This window comes from Heptranchias perlo, unplaced genomic scaffold (assembly GCF_035084215.1).
Source record: "Heptranchias perlo isolate sHepPer1 unplaced genomic scaffold, sHepPer1.hap1 HAP1_SCAFFOLD_50, whole genome shotgun sequence".
NCBI lineage: Eukaryota > Metazoa > Chordata > Chondrichthyes > Hexanchiformes > Hexanchidae > Heptranchias > Heptranchias perlo.
Window position 1 is genome coordinate 4,849,038 of NW_027139516.1, and position 13,105 is coordinate 4,862,142.

The 13,105-nt window shown below is 47.9% G+C and overlaps 1 non-coding gene across 1 annotated transcript; it reads left to right on the plus strand.

Annotated features, from left to right (window-relative positions):
- The first annotated feature begins 4,306 nt into the window (after nucleotides 1-4,306).
- On the plus strand, nucleotides 4,307-4,378 carry trnag-ucc (transfer RNA glycine (anticodon UCC)). Its single transcript has one exon. It is a non-coding gene; the product is annotated as a tRNA-Gly (tRNA).
- The last annotated feature ends 8,727 nt before the right edge of the window (nucleotides 4,379-13,105 follow it).

Here is a 13,105-nt window from a genome sequence, read left to right on the forward strand (position 1 = left end):
CCCATCTGCGGACACGGTCCCGAAGCGATGATCTGCTGTAACGAGGTTGCTCTTTGCTCCCTTCCCCCGGGGGCCGTGATCTCTCCATTCCCGGCTGTTTTAAACCATCTTCTTCCACTCACTGAGGGAATGGCGCCCACAATTCCCAATCCAAAAATCGATGGCAACTTTCCCCAATTGGAATTTTTCCGAGTCTGAGCAAAGGAAGTGGGTCTGGGGGGAAGGTCAGAGGGAATGGGGTCCACAGGCAGTTCAGGAACAGGCACCAGAATGGGAAACAGATGGGATTCCACCAGTGCCTAACGCTGGAATCCAGACTGACTTTACAATCTCCAACTATTAAACTAGATGTTTCCATCCCTGCTGTTTCTCTCGGGGTCTTTTGATGGCAAAGAGCCTTTCAGAGATAAAGTGAGCGGCTGTGAAATCAGCCAATGGATTCTTTTCATTAATGGCCCCGATAATGTGTGACTGAGAGAGGATTTCTCAAACCAATCCTGGAGAAACATGGGAGGAAAGTGGGAGTCGGTGTATTTGCTGGGACCGTGCAGGGTTAATATCAGGCAGCAACAGTCGCAGATTAATTTAACCGGAGTGAAACTGTAGGTCACTGAGAGTAATATCGAACAGCCCTGAGCTGTAAAACTGCAGATAGTACAACAGGCATCAGAGGGTTAAATGTGACCCATTGTTTCTGTCCCTCTCTGTACTGTCCCTGAGTGTGGGATTAATAGTGTTTCTGACCCTTGTACAATATCAGTGAGAGATGAGATTGCATCTTCTGTCTCTCCAATGTGATCTTTCTAGATAAAACGGCACTTTCCCGGTCAGTCTGGAACTAATACTGTTAACGTCTGTCTGTCACTGTGTCTCACCGCTCTCTCTGTCTCTCTCACCGTGTCTGCCTCCCTCTCTCTCTCTGGTGCTGTATATGAAGGTGGATACTGCTATTGAGCGTGATTTGGACACAGATAGGAAGTGTAAGACTGATACTGTCTCTCTCTCTCTCTGTTGCTGGACATGAAAGTGGGATACTGTCTGATATAAAATAGAGAAAATGAGATATCCGGGCCGGGCCTCACTGTAACTGGGGATGTGTTCGGCTCCAGTCCCAGTTCATGGTCATAATATTTACACAGATTCAGGGCGAGAGTCTCTGTGAGACGCTAACACTGGCGGAGAAACTCCGCGTCATAACTCAAACCCCAACACATGAGATTCTCCAAATAAGCTGGAATAAGGTGTTTGTAAAACGCTGGGAGGGGATGTGTGGGGAGATAGAACAGGGAAACAGACGGAAATGGAGGAGCCGAGTTGACTTGTTATCGAATGGACTGTATTTAGGCAGGAATATTAACGATTTTTCATTGTAACGGGGCTTATTTGAAAGCTTCGGGTTTTGGGAATCCTTGAATATGAAGCCCGGGTCTGTCAGGGTTTGTGCGGAGTGCTGAGGTTCGGTTTTATTATCGATAAACGGTTTGAAACTGTCGGATGGAGAGAACTGGAGGTGGAGCTGGAAGATCAGAGGCCGCTCTCCGCTCTGTCACTCTGACTGTCTCCTCCCCTCCCGATTTCTCTGTTTAATCCCCCATTTGGAACCAAAGCGGGTCGGTGGACTCTAAACACGGTTTACTCGTTAACAGGACGAAAGTAGAGTAATGTTCCTGATCTCCTGGGCACCAGGCAATTCACTGTTATTTGTTTCTGTACAGAGTTACATTTCAGTGATTCCCCAGTGGTTTGATGCGTTATGTCAATAATCCAACAAAATAGAACAGAAACGGAGCGAAATGCTGAATTCCACAGATGTAGAAAGGTTATTCGAGCAGTTCCGGTGATTCTTTATGAGCCCAGCATGGCAAGTATTTGAAATAAATACAAGAAATCTGGTGATGTGTGGGCTGGGGTCTATAAGTAACCGTTTAAAGTACCGGACTGTGGTCACTGCCCCGACTCCAGTCCCAATAATACCTCATCTCGTCCACAACGAGACAAAAGCAGCTCAGAGCCACACTGGTAGCATAATATCAGGGTCTCCCTTCAGACAGTAACCAGTCCTTTCACAGATACAGAGGGTGGCTCTGAAAAGAGCCTTTACATCGAGTTACATTGAAACTACAGCACAGAAACAGGCCATTCGGCGCAACTAGTCTATGCCGGCGTTTATGCTGCTCATGAGCCTCCTCCTTCCTTACTTCATCTGACCCTATCGGCATATCCTTCTATTCCTTTCTCCCTCATGTACTGATCTATCTTCCCCTTAAATGCCCCTATGTTACTTGCCTCAGCTACTCCTTGTAGTTGCAAGTTCCACATTCTAACCACTCTCTGGGTAAAGCAATTTCTCCTGAATTCCCTATTTGATTCATTGGCGACTATTTCATATTCATTACCTGAAGTTTTGGACTCCCCACAAGTGTAAACATATTCTCTGCATCTATCCTAACAAACCCTATCATTATCTTAAAAATCTCGATCAGATCAACCCTCAGCCTTCTCTTTTCTTCTGAAACGAGACCCAGTCTGTTCAGTCTTTCCTGATAAGAATATCCTCTCATTTCTGGTATCATCCTTGTGAATCTTGTTTGCACCTTCTCCAATGCCCCTATGTCTATAATATGGAGACGAGACCTTTTCGCAGTATTCCAAGTCTGGTCGAAACAAGGTTCTATACACGTTTAACATAACTTCTTTGCTTTTCAACTTTATCCTTCCAGAAATGAATCGTAGTGTTTGATTTGTCTTTTTATGACCTGATTAACCTGGGTCGCAACTTTTAGTAATTTGTGTATCTGTACCACTAGATCCCTTTGTTCCTCTATCCTGTTTAGACTCTTATTATCCAAGCAGCGTGTGACCTCCTGATTCTTCATTCTGCAAGTTTATTAATGCCCTCTTGCATTTTGATGCATTTTTCCTTTGTATTAACTAAATCCCCCAATTTGTTGTCGTCCACAAATTTTGGAATTGTACTTCCGATTCCCGAATCCAAATCGTTAATGGAAATTGTGAAGAACAGTGGTCCCAGCAACTGGAACTCCACTTCCCAACTTTGGCCATTCTGAGTAGCGACCCTTAACCTCTATTCTCGACTTTCAGTTTTGTAGCCAACTTACTATCCATTCTGCCAGCTGACCTGACTCCACGTGCTCTGAACTTAGCCATGAGTCTACAGTGTGGTACATTATAGAAGGCATTCGGAAAATCCAAATATATCACCTCTACTGCATTAAACTTGTCTACACTTTCTGTTCCTTCTTCAAAGATTTCAATAAGGTTGGTCCTGTCCTTTGGGTTATCAGATTAAGCCTTGGCCGGTTTGCTTGCTCTTGGAGCTCACAATGCTGGTTTTCTTTGGCAGCAGCAAGGCCTGGATATCAGACAACACCCTGAGCGATGGTCACCCGTCCCAGCAGCTTGTTGAGCTCCTCGTCGTTGCGGATGGCCAGCTGCAGGTGTCTGGGGATGATGCGGGTCTTCTTGTTTGTCCCGGGCCGCGTGGCCGGCCAGCTCGAGGATTTCAGCCGTCAGATACTCGATGCACAGCAGCCAGATAGACCGGGGCTCCGGCACCCACACGTTCAGCATAGTTCCCCTTTCGCAGGAGCCTGTGAACACGGCTAACAGGGAACTGCAGTCCGCCCCGAGATAAGCGAGACTTGGCCTTGGACCGAGCTTTACCGCCGGTTTGTCCTCTTCCAGACATTTCCACAATCTCACAAACACTTTCACAAAGAATGAAGAAATCCTCCCGCACTCGCCCTTCTTCTACCTTCTGGAGGAGTACAGTGGGGGCACTTGTGATGGGTCTCTCTCAGAGTGTTTGCACTGCCCGCTCGCCCTCACTGATATTCTATCTTTGAACTGCTGTAATATTGACCTTTAGTAATATTGCTGCTCCTCATCCTTTCCCTATTTCCCTGTCCTTTCTAAAGATCTTATAGACTTGAATATTAAGCTGCCATTCCTGCCCAGTTGGTAGTCAGGTCTCTGTAATGATTTAATGGAATTATTTAACTTTACTCAATGGCTGATGTGAGCTGCGGTAAAATGTATTTCCAGCTGGTCAAGTATTGCAGGTATTGACTATCTCTTCAGTCCGATATCAGGTGAAGAATTACTGGCTGGTGTGGAATTTCCATTGATTGGGGGTTGGTGAAATCTACTGGGCGGAAACAGGAACTGCAACAGAGCGAGAAAGGATCCGTCAGAAACCAGTTCAAATGAAGAACAAAATCCAACAGCCTGCAGTGTCTGGTCAGGATCTGATGTTTGGGAACTTTTTTATTGTTGATTATTTTCAGCGATGGTGGTATAGTGGTGAGCATAGCTGCCTTCCAAGCAATTGACCCGGGTTCGATTCCCGGCCATCGCAACCAAGTGTTGTTATTAGTTTATTTCCATCAGAAACTCTTAAGTTTACAATCGAATTTGATGCAGTTCAGTTGGATATTGTTTCCAAAACATAATCGGGTGTAATTATCGTAAAATGTTTTCAACCTTCATTTCTTTTCCATATAGAAGGAAAAGAGGAAAAACATGCTGGAAATACTGAGTTACCAAGGGTCGAATGAGAGTGAGGAAGGGACATGATATGTTCGCCTTTATTGTAAGGGTGTTGGAATATAAGAGTAAGGAGGTTTTGCGGCAATTGTAGTATGAGGAAATATTGTGTAAAATTGGCCAATATTCGGTGGAGTTTAGAAGAATGAGAGGTGATCGCATTGAAATGTATAAGATTCTTGGACGGCTTGACAGGGTAGATGCTGAGAGTTTGATTCCCCTGGCTGGAGAGTCAAGAACTGGAGCTCATAGTCTCAAGATAAGGGGTCGGCCATTTAGGACCGACATGAGGAAACATTTCTTCACTCAAAGGATTGTGAATCTTTGGAATTCTCTACAACCCAGAGGGCTGTGGATGCTCAGTCGTTGAGTTATATTCAAAGCTGAGATCGATAGATTTTTGGACTGCAGGGGGATCAAGGGATATGGGGATCGGGCGGGAATGTGGAGTTGAGATCGAAGATCAGCCATGAACTTATTGAATGGCCGAGCAGGCTCGATGGGCCATATGGCCTATTCTGCTGCTATTTCTTATGTTCTTATGTAAAGAGCTTTATTTCCAAATGTGCTGACGGCAATAATTTAGGTAGCACAGTAAACATTGTAAATGGGAGCAGAAATTTGCAAAGGGATATTGATAGGTTAAGTGAATGGGTGAAACTGTGGCAGATGGAGTTCAACGTGGGGAAGTATGAGGTCATCCCTTTGGACCATAAAACGATAGATCAGTGTATTTTCTAAATGGCAAGAAGCTAGGAACTGTGGGGGAGGAGAGAAATTTCGGGATCCAAGTACAGAAATCACTACAAGTGATTATTAAATCACAAAAAAAAAATTAAAATGGAGATTAAACTTTGATCTTTATCTCATGGGAATTCGAATAAAAAGCTGTGGAAGTTATGTCACCGTTATACAGAGCTCTGGTTAGGCATCATTTAGAGTTCAGTGCTCAGTTCTGGGCACTGCACTCTCTAGAATGGCTTGGAATGAGAATGGGTTTTTCCTTAAAGGAAGCTCACTGAACTGCAGGGTTTTTGAAGAGTTACGCTCAGAAATGGGAGCGGAGCTCATTTACTGTTTCACACTGTTACAACACATTGAGGAGAACAGCATCAATGAAGAAAAAGGGAATGAAATGAAATGTGTCACACAGTTACATCTCGCTGCTCTGTCTGACCATTTTAGTCGCTACTTCCCTGCAGAGGGATTTGAAAATTTGAAGGAAAAGTTTTGGTTGGAAGATCATTTTGTTTTCGAAAATCCTGAATCAATATTGAAGCTAAACTTAATGCTTGAGCAAGAACACGAGCCGGTGCAACTCACCAGTGATGGCACACTGAAAACACGCCACAAGTCATTCAGATTGTCATCTTTTTGGATCAGTGCTTTCAAAGAATATCCTCTGTTATGATTACTGTTCTGTTGTTGCTGCCGTTCACAACAACCTACCTGTGCGAACTGGGATTTTCGACGTTGATAAGGTTAAAAACAAGAGAAAGAAACTCAACAGCGCACCTGAGATGCGTGAAGCACTTTCATCCTGTGATCCAGATTGGACCGAGATCATGACCAACTGACAGACCCACCCCTCACATTAAGAAATGAAACTCAACCTGATCTTCTTTTACTGTATTTATACTGTATTGAAAATGTTTTTCAAGCAACGTCGATGTCTAATTTTAGTTATGACTTGAAGTGAAGTGAAGAGCGAGCATGGACTGACCTTTATTGGGATTTGATGAAAACTCCAGTCTGAAGTTATTATTGTTTGGGGTCCCTGGGGGAAGTGTTTTTCTTCCACTGGGTCACGAGAAAAATAGTTTGATAAACTCTGTTCTACATTGTCCGGTCAGTGTATGTTCAGCAAACCCGCTCTGAATTCCTCAGTCTGTATTTCCAGAAACGGTTCTGTGGGCGACGCGCGCAACAGAACACTGACCCACAACCTACGACTAATGGCAGCCGGATGGCCCACAATCCCCCGCGACCCAGAAACCCCTCTATCTCTCCGAGGCGCTGATTTTATCCGGCCAGCGGCCCTTGCCGCGCCTGCGCATTGCGCCCCTTCGAATGGAGATAGACCGTATTCTACCCCGCGCGGCATTCGGGGTAATCTCATCCGCCATTGTAATCCCCTCTTGCTGATAATTCTCTGATGGGGTTTAGAAGGGCGAGGTTTATCCAATCAAAAGCAAAATAATGCGGATGCTGGAAATGTGAAATATAAAGAGAAAATGCTGCAAAGCAAGTGAGGCAGCGTCTGTGGAGAAAGAAACAGAGTTAACGCTTCAGGTTAGAGTTAAGATTTCGTCAGAACTGGAAGTTAAAGTTTTAACAGTTTTTCAGCAAGTGGAGAGCCAGGGAAAGGTAGGGGGAGGGAAAGAACAAAAGGGAAGGTCTGTGATAGAGTGGAGGGCAGGAGTGATAAAGCGACAATAGGGATGATGGTGCAGTGGAAGGAGGGTGGTAATGGGTCAAGTAAAGAAACAAAAGATGGGTCGAGAGGAGTTTTAAATGGTTCCAGTCAGTTAGATGTGTAAAAGAGACTGTGAGCCGAAAGAAGTGCATTTGAAGCGGTGAGAGAGAGGGACACGCTGTGTAACCGGGCGCAAACACTCACCCACAGCCCAAACAAAATCTGTTTCCCACTTGGCGCAAAACAGAAGCCGCTGGCCGGAGAAATCAGCGCCTCGGAGAGATAGAGGGGTTTCTGGGGCGCGGGGGATTGTGGGCCCTCCGGCTGCCATTAGTCGTAGGTTGAGGGTCAGTGTTGTGTTGCGCGCGTCGCCCACAGAACCATTTCTGATTATTTGATTTTAATTACTTTTGTTTCTAAATTGTATCATGTTTCTCCAATTGTATTTCCCAACTCAGGTTCAAGGCCTCCAAACCAACCCAAATGTTGGAGATGGTGTGATGGGTTTGGATTTCAGAAGAGGGAGAAGGGTGAGTGTGTGGGACGGGGATTTACAGTCTGGGGGAATCAGCAGGAAGAATGTTCCATAGAAATTAGATTTGCCTGTTCTGAATTTCTATCCTGTATCCACAATGAGGACTTTTGTTGTCTACTTTTACAGGGTATTACAAGGGGAGGATTTGCAGACAGGAAACTCAAACCAAACATGACATCAAGATCTGACAGTCACTCAATTCACCAGCACCTGAAGATCATCGGCCTTTGAACATAGAAGGAGAAATGTTCATCGGTTCTGTCCGTGGGAAAAGATTTCAAACATCAGTGTAACTGGAAAAGCACCGAGACACAAACCCGAGTGAGAGTGTTCCAGTGCGCTGACTGTGGAAAGAGCTTTAACCAGTTACACAGTATGAAAACACATCACAACATTCACAGCGGGGAGAAACCAGACACGTGTTCTCTGTGTGGACGAGGCTTCAACTGATCGTCCAACCTGGAGAGACACAAGGACACCCGCACCATGGAGAAACCGTGGAAATGTAGGGACTGTGGGAAGGGATTCAGTTACCCATCCCAGCTGGAAACTCGACGCAGTCACACTGGGGAGAGGCCGTTCACCTGCTCCGTGTGTGGGAAGGGATTCACTCAGTCATCCCAACTGCTGAGACACCAGCGAGTTCACACTGGGGAGACGCCGTTCACCTGCTCCGTGTGTGGGACGGGATTCACTCAGTCATCCCACCTGCTGAGACACCAGCGAGTTCACACTGGAGAGTTCACCTGCATTGAGTGTGGGAAGGGATTCACTCAGTCATGCCACCTGCTGTCACACCAACGTATTCAGACCGGGGTGAGGCCGTTCACCTGCTCCGTGTGTGGGAAGGGATTCATTCAGTCATCCAACCTGCTGACACACCAGCGAATTCACACTGGGGAGAGGCCGTTCACCTGCTCCGTGTGTGGGAAGGGATTCACTCAGTCATCTCACCTCATTGAAAATCAACTTGTTCACATTGATAAGAAACTTTTTTAATGTTCTGTCTGTGAGAAGAGCTTTAAAAGAAAAAGTGACCTGCTGACACACCAACGTACTCACACTGGGGAGAGGCCGTTCAACTGTTCCGTGTGTGGGACGGGATTCACTCGGTCATCCAACCTGCTGACACACCAGCGAATTCACACTGGGGACGGGCCGTTCACCTGCTCTGTGTGTGGGAGCGGGTTCACTCAGTCATCTCACCTCATTGAACATCAACTTGTTCACATTGATAAGAGACCCCTGAAATGTTCTAACTCTGAGAAGAGCTGTTAAAGAACATGGGACCTGCTGAGACATGAACATACTCACACTGGGGAGAGGCCATTCACCTGCTCCATGTGTGGGATTGGATTCACCCGATCATCCCACCTGCTGAGTCACCAGCGAGTTCGCATGTGACTGCAGGTGTTGGATTCTGCTCTTATTACTGCTGTTATTGCTGCATCCAGGACTGAACCATGTTCATTCTGACAGTTGGGGGTTTGTTTCTGATGTTAATGACCCCCTTCAACTGGGCTGGAGTTTCGTATTCTGTAGAAGTGTCAAATAAATTAGCTTTCTTTTAAACACAGTGTTTCTAGTCCTTGATATCTCGATGATAAGAGAAACAGTTTGAGGACTTATGATGAAGTGAGTGGAATCCATCTTAGAACTGAGTTCCTCCACCTTTTTAAAAGATGGATCTACAAGATTACCAAGTCTGACAGGACAGAAAAATCTATTATATCACAGGGCCCACTTTAATCAGCCTGAGCAGATTTCCACTACCCTTGTGTGAAAAGGAGCTTCCTGATTTCAATCCTAGACACCCTAGCTGTAAATTTAAGGTTATGTCCTCTTGTTCTGGATTCCCCCACCAGAGAAAATGGTTTCTATTTCTACCATATCGAATCCCTTTATCATTTTAAATATCTGGATCAGATCATCCCTCAACCTTCTGACCTCAAGGGAATGCAAACCAAATTTATACAACCTGTCCTCATGAATGAACCCTTCAAGCCCCAGTATCATTCTGGTGAATCTGCACTGTCCCCCCTCCAAGGCCAATATATCCTTGGTGAGGATCAGTACTCCAGATGGGCTCTAACCAAGGCTCTGTAGAACTGAAGCATCACTTCCTTCCCTTTGTATTCCAGCCCTGGAGATAAAGGTCATTAGTCTGTGATTGCTTTTTGTATCTGTGCACTAGCCTTTAGTGTTTTTTTTACATGGACACCCAAACCCCTTTGCTCCTCCACCATTCCCAGTCTCTCACTTTAAGAAAATACTCCAATGCTTCCTTTTTATATCCGAATTGAATTATCTCACACTTCGCCACACTGAACTCCACCTGCCACAGTTTGTCCATTCACTTAAACTGTCACTTTGGAACTTCCTGCTCCAATCTACACCACCGACTGTGCCTCATAACTTAGTGTCATCTGGAAACTTGGACCTATAACTCTCTATTCCTTCATCCAAGTTATTGATAAACATGGTGAAAAGCTGAGGCCCCAGTACTGATCCCTGGGGACACCACTTGTCATATCCCCCCAATCAAAGAACATTCCCTTTATCCCTACTATTTTCTCCGGCCTCGCAACCATTTCTAACCCGAATCACAAGGTCCCTTTCTTTTTATTTATTCTATTAATCTCTTGTGCTGAAACTTATCAAATGCCTTCTGTAAGTCCATATGGACAACATCCATAGACACTCCCCTGTCCACCTTGTTAGTGACCTCATAAAATTTAAATAGATTGGTCAGACATGACCTGCCCTTCACAAATCCAAGTTGACTCTCTTTGACCAACTCATTTTTTCTCTCATGATAGATTTCAGTAAGTTCCCCACAATCGACGTTAAAATGACAGGTCTGTAATTTTCTGGTTTCTCCCTCCCTCCTATCTGAAATAACGGAGTGACATTTTCAACATTCATATCCAAAGGCACAATTCCTGAGTCTAGAGAGCTTTGGGAAATTATGACTAATGCATCTGCAATTTCCCGAGCTGTTTCCTTAAATACTCTGGGTGGAAACGATCAGGTCATGGAGATTTCATTCTTTGTTTGCAGTTATTTATTTATCTGACTGTGTATAACAGGACTGAGTGTCCCAGCACTGACTGTGTGTATAACAGGACTGAGTATCCCAGCACTGACAGTGTGTATAACAGGACTGAGTGTCCCAGCATTGACTGTGTGTATAACAGGACTGAGTGTCCCAGCATTGACTGTGTGTAAAATAGGACTGAGTGTCCCAGCATTGACTGCGCATATAACAGGACTGAGTGTCCCAGCACTGACTGTGTGTATAACAGGACTGAGTGTCCCAGCATTGACTGTGTGCATAACGGGACTGAATGTCCCAGCACTGACTGTGTGTATAACAGGACTGAGTGTCCCAGCATTGACTGTGTGCATAACGGGACTGAATGTCCCAGCACTGACTGTGTGTATAACAGGACTGAGTGTCCCAGCATTGACTGTGTGCATAACGGGACTGAATGTCCCAGCACTGACTGTGTGTATAACAGGACTGAGTGTCCCAGCACTGACTGTGTGTATAACAGGACTGAGTGTCCCAGCATTGACTGTGTGCTTAACGGGACTGAATGTCCCAGCACTGACTGTGTGTATAACAGGACTGAGTGTCCCAGCACTGACTGTGTATGTAACGGGACTGAATGTCCCAGCATTGACTGTGTGTATAACAGGACTGAGTATCCCAGCACTGACTGTGTATGTAACGGGACTGAATGTCCCAGCACTGACTCTGTATGTAACAGGACTGATTGTCCCAGCACTGACTGTGTGTATAACCGGACTGAGTGTCCCAGCACTGACTGTGTGTATAACAGGACTGAGTGTCCCAGCACTGACTGTGTGTTTTACAGGACTGAGTGTCCCAGCACTGACTGTGTGTTTTACAGGACTGAGTGTCCCAGCACTGACTGTGTGTTTTACAGGACTGAGTGTCCCAGCACTGACTGTGTGTTTTACAGGACTGAGTGTCCCAGCACTGACTGTGTGTTTTACAGGACTGTGTGTCCCAGCACTGACTGTGTGTTTTACAGGACTGAGTGTCCCAGCACTGACTGTGTGTTTTACAGGACTGTGTGTCCCAGCACTGACTGTGTGTTTTACAGGACTGATTGTCCCAGCACTGACTGTGTGTTTTACAGGACTGAGTGTCCCAGCACTGACTGCGTGTTTTACAGGACTGAGTGTCCGAGCACTGAGCGTCGAGTGTACATTGGCTGCGGGAGGAAATATATGGGTGCGGTCGAATCCATGATTGGGTGGAGTGACATGGGGTTGTCGGTTGAGATTAAATCGGTTGGAGGAGGGTAGAGAGGCAGGGGTTGAGGGCCTTGGAGGCTTTAGAACACGAAGATGAGAATTTTAAAATCGAGGCATTGCCGTACAGGGAGCCAATGTAGTAACACACGAACAGAACAAGACACACACAGAGATCTCACAACAGAGCGTGGACGGTCTCAAAGACCACCTCCCTCCGAGGGTTGCGGTCCACCGTCCCGGGGTCGCGGCTCCTCCCTCTCGGGGTTGCGGAACCTCCATCGCGGGGTCTCGGTCCCACTGTCCCGGGAGTCGCGGTGCGACCGGCCCGGGGTGGAGGCCCCTCGCTCCTGGGGTCGCTCTCCCGCCGTCCTGGGGGTCACGGTCCCTCCATCCCGGGGTCTCCGTCCCTCCATCCCGGGGTCTCGGGCCCTCCGTCCTGGGGGTCACGGTACCTCCATTCTGGGGTCTCGGTCCTTCCATCCCGGGGTCTCGGTCCCTCTGTCCTGGAGGTCTCGGTCCCTCCATCCCGGGGTCTCCATCCCTCAATCCCGGGGTCACGGTCCCTTCATCCTGGGGGTCACGGTCCCTCCATCCCGGGGTCGCGGTCCCTCCATCCCGGGGTCGCGGTCCCTCCATCCCGGGGGTCACGGTCCCACAATCGCGGGGTCTCAGTCCCTCCGTCCCAGGAGCCACGGCCCTTCTGTCTCGGGGGTCACGGTCCCTCTATCCCGGGGGGTCACTGTCCCTCCATCCGGGGGTCAAGGCCCCACCATCCCGGGGTGTCAGTCCCTCTGTACCGGCAGTCACGGTCCCTCCGTCCCGGGGTCTCAGTCCCTCCGTCCCGGGGGTCTCGGTCCCTCCGTCCCGGGGGTCTCGGTCCCTCCGTCCCGGGGGTCTCGGTCCCTCCGTCCCGGGGGCCTCGGTCCCTCCGTCCCGGGGGTCTCGGTCCCTCCGTCCCGGGGGTCTCGGTCCCTCCGTCCCGGGGGTCTCGGTCCCTCCGTCCCGGGGGTCTCGGTCCCTCCGTCCCGGGGGTCTCGGTCCCTCCGACCCGGGGGTCTCGGTCCCTCCGTCCCGGGGGTCTCAGTCCCTCCGTCCCGGGGTCTCAGTCCCTCCATCCCGGGGGTCACGGTCCCTCCATTCCGGGGTCGTGGTCCCACTGTCCGGGGGTCTCAGTACCTCAGTCCCGGGGTTCTCAGTCCCTCCATCCGGGAGTACAAGTCCCACCGTCCCGGCGACTCAGTCCCTCCGTCCTGGGGGTCGCAGCCCCATTAACGCCGCTCAGCCTGGAGTCAGAGGAGCTG